Genomic DNA, 4,525 nt, shown 5'->3' on the forward strand with positions numbered 1-4,525 from the left:
GGTGGCAGAGCAGGGAGGCTACAAGAGGATACTGTCAGTATACAGCATCATCGCCACTTCGCAACTAGCCAAACAAACAACCCAGTACCTGGAGGACTCGACTTCTTGCGCCTTGCGTTTGCGCACTTGTCGTTGGCCCTTCGGCACCGGCGGTAGAGCGCCGGCCAACTCCACGCTCTAGTCGGAGGAGTTGTCCCGGCGCGGTTCTCCTTCGGTTCCTTCGCTCACCTGTGAGCCCACGCAGTCGGTGGACTCGCTGCTGCCTTGAGCTGCAGCAAGGCGAGCCTTCCCGGTTGCAATGGCAGCAGATGGGCCTGGTCCTCCTTCGACTCCTTCTTCCGCCTGCGAGTCCACGCAGCCGGCGGACTCGTTGCGGCTTTGAGTCGCAGCAAGGCGAGCCCTTTTGGCTGCAGTGGCGGCAGAAGGGAGGAGATGATACGCTCGGGGGAGGTCAGGTTGCGGCGGGTAGCTGCAGTACAGCTCCGTGTGTCCCTGCAGAAAGTTCTTCAGTTAAGTGACGGTACGGTAGCAGATTTCTTCAGCGAAAAGAAGTCGAAAACTTACCGGCTTGGGTGGATTTCGCGCGGAGAACAGTGTCGGCACGTACGGCACGGCGTCCACATCTAGCAGCACCCGCTGAACTCGCTGGAGCGCGACTTCATCTGGCACCTCCTCTGTGCACATGTGAGAAGGGTCAGCGGGGCCTGTGTACTCGAAGCCCAGGCAACAGCGCTGTTGGATGGGTTGGATGCGGCGCGTGTAAAATGAGAACATGACGGAGGCGCCGGTCACTCCTTTATTCTTCTGTGCCTCGATGGCCTCCAGCAGCTCTGTGACCTGTATCATCTCCATGCCGGAGGGTTCAAGGTTCCATTCCCCCCTCACCACTGGCGGTCTGCTCGACTTCGTCGGCAGGTGGGGAGCATGGTTTTCGATGTAAAACCATAGGTTTTTCCATCCAGGAAGGTTTCAGGGGAATGTGTACGAAAGGTATTTTTCGCCGGCCTACTGTCGTAGTTGGATGCTGGCGCCCCCTACCACGGTGAGTTTCTTCGTGGTAGGCTGGGGTTTGACGCGGAAGAGGAAGCGGAACAGATCCCAGTGGGGTTCGATTCCGAGAAATGCTTCGTAGAAGTGGATGAAAATGGAAATATGGCAAATGGAATTAGGGTTGAGGTGATGGAGCTCAAGCCCGTAATAATAAAGAAGGCCACGAAAGAAGGAACAAGTGGGGAGGGCCAATCCCCGTTCCGCAAAATGGAAGAATGTGACGATTTCGTCGACATTCTCCATGGGGAAAGGTTCATGGAACGAGGGGCGCCAGTTGACAAGGTTCTTCTCTTGCAGCAACCCCTCGGAAACAAGTTTGTTCAGATTGTTGAGGGAGCACTTACTGTGTGTCCACTCCGTGGTCGATGGCTCCGCATCTTTCTTCATTCCCTCGATCTCTGACTTCTTGTGTGCCATCTCCGATGCGCTGGCCACGAGATGCTCGGGGGCTGCGGGGAGAGGGCTTGGCTCGGATTGGGGAATTCGGTGGCTTTTGATGGAATGCAGATTGAAAGCGTGGTTTTTTCCTACCGTTATCGCGGGGTTAAATAACCAGCGGGGTGGGAAAAAGTTACTGTTCTGAAGTTCAGGAGTCACGTCCGAGAATATTCCGAATATGAGGGGTCGTTTGATGGGTTATTTGGATTGGATATTCGTTTAATCATTTTTTCAGGGTTTGTTCGCCTGAAAAAGCATTTTTTCGAGTTCATAATCTAATACCCATCATTTGTACCATCGCTTTGGTAATTTTGCAAGTTATCAGTTTTTTCGCCTGCATGCCACGGTCGTTGGATCCTTATCTCCAAATTTTGTGGGATTTGGATTCAAGGCTCGGGGGCTGCGGGGTACGTGGCATCGACTACTTATTTTTTCAAATCTTTTGAGGGATAAGTAGGGTCACAGACAAATGGGACCCTCAGCCTGATTCTCCGATTCAACCTAAGGCTCGGGGGGCTACTCCATATGGAGTGCGATTTTTAAATCGCACGCCATAACAGAAATTCGGGGCATGAGCACCTCATAGCTTCGATGCAGCTAAACAAGTACTCGAAGATGGACTTCAAGATGAAGCTTCAGAAGAAGTCGAAGAATGCTTCAAAAGTACTCGATAAGCCTGCAGTACTCAGCTACGAAGAGCTCGGGGGCTTGTCAGATCCGGGGCCACCGGGCTGGGCACGATATATAGTCTAAGAGATTAATCCCGTCTTATCTCTTATTCATTTTGCTTATCTCTTGTTTATCCCGCTTAAATAGGAGATAGAGCTAACCAACACGGAGAGGATCTACTCGAGATATGTTCTGGTGTGATCCCTCGACGGGAGTTGGTTAGCATCTTTGTAACTCTGACCTCTCGGATATATAAGGGAGGTCAGGGACCCCCCTCAAAACAGAAGATCATTAGGTCATTCTACACCAAAAGGAATACAAACGACCATACAGGACGTAGGGTGTTACGCTCTGTGCGGCCCGAACCTGTCTAAAAGCCTTGTGTTCCTTGCACCTTCGAGTTCCTGATCTCGGCGTCTCCTCACCCAAAACTTACCACCTTGGGTATATCCCTCGGTGGGCAGCCGGTTAAACACCGACAGCTTGATCTCCACCACACCGGGATGGTGAACGGAGACTCTTAGTGAGCGCCCTCATCTCAGTGACTTGGAGGTGACATGACTCTTTGTGAGTGTCACAATGTGGATTAGGGGTGTGTGCCAACACATCGACACCACGGAAAAAATCCGGTCGTCCCTTGTCCACTTTCTTTATTGAAGCATTTTCTTTCATGCAATTTATTCATGTGCTTGACTTAGAGATTATTACTTTGCTCTACGTTGCTAGGATTTACTTCTCTTTTTATCTCTCTTAGCTTGTGTAGGTAGCTTAGTTATCCTGTTGGTGAATTGGTGCCTTACTAGCTGTGCATAGGTTAAGGTTGCTTTACTTTGTTTTAGAAATTGTAAAAGGCCCAACTCACCCCCCTCTTGGTCCATCGATCCTTACAATTGGTATCAGAGCCTCGTTGCTCATTTGGATCATTAGGCTTCACCGCCTAGAGCTATGGCCAAGATGGGTGGTTTGCCGCCTCACTTCGAAGGCAAGAACTTTGCTTATTGGAAAGTTCGTATGGCCGCATACCTTGATGCGATTGCCCCCGAAGTGTGGTCGGCAACTAAGACCGGGTTCATCGGAACTCCCACCACCAAACAATTAAAATGGAATGCCAAGGCTAGAAATGCAATTTTCGAAGCCATTAGTGAGGAAGTCTTTGCTAGAGTTAATGGCATGGACTTAGCAAGTGATATTTGGAAGGAGCTCATTGAAATTCATGAAGGTTCCACTAAAGTTCGTGAGCAAAAATATCACTTGTTTAGAGCTAAGTATGATTCCTTTAAAATGCTAGCTCATGAAAATTGCAATGATATGTATTCTCGCTTGAATGTCATTGTCAAGGACATTAATGCACTTGAAATATCCAAAATTGACAGTGCCTCCATCAATCGCAAGATTCTCATGCTCCTCCCGAAGCTCAAGTATAACATCATCAATGCTATGCTTCAAAAGGAGAATCTTGACATAATGGAAGTAGGAGAACTTGTGGGGGAAATTCGAGCTCATGAAATGAGTATTCTTGGTATGTCCGAAGAGCCAACTTCAAGCAAATCAATTGCTCTAAAAACCAAGGGAAACAAATCCCGCAAGCTCAAGATGATCAGGCAAGATTCAAGCTCAAGCAATGAAGAAGGTGATCATCATGAAAGCTCATCCGATGTTGAAGATGATGGAGAACTTGCTCTCATGATGAGAAAGTTCACACGCTTGAATGAAAAGATCAATAAGAAGGGTTTCAACTTTGACTCCAAAAAGGGAATGTTCCGGCCAATGGATGTCAAGAACAAAATTTGCTACAATTGTGGAGAAAAAGGTCACATCCATCCAAATTGCCCCAAGCCGGACAAAAGAAACAAGGATAACAAGAGCAAGCATCGCCATGATTCAAGCAATGATGAAGAAGAAGAAAGGATGAACAAAAACAAGAGACTTGGGAAGAAGAAGACCCATGACAAGAAAATCAAGCTCTTCCCAAAGAAGAAAGGGCACACCAAGAAAAGCTTCTTGGTGGAAAAACAAGAGTGGGTGACCGATGTCTCATCAAGCGAAGATTCAAGTGATGAAGAAGACATCATCACCATCGCCCTCACCAATGAAGAACCACCACTACCTCCGCCTCCTATGTGCCTCATGGCAAAAGGTAACACCAAGGTATGTGAGGTAGATAGTGAAGATGATAGTGATGAAGAGTTTGACCCTAATGAATTCACTAAGCTCATTAATGAGTATACATCCGTCATCAAGAGGGAAAAGGGCAAAGTCAAAATTCTTGAGAGCACTCATGCCAAATTAGAGCTTGCCCACTCCGACTTGCTTGGTAAGTACAATGACTTGCTCAAAAAGCACGATGAGTCACTTGTACTTGCTAAGC

Source organism: Panicum hallii, chromosome 8 (assembly GCF_002211085.1).
Source record: "Panicum hallii strain FIL2 chromosome 8, PHallii_v3.1, whole genome shotgun sequence".
NCBI lineage: Eukaryota > Viridiplantae > Streptophyta > Magnoliopsida > Poales > Poaceae > Panicum > Panicum hallii.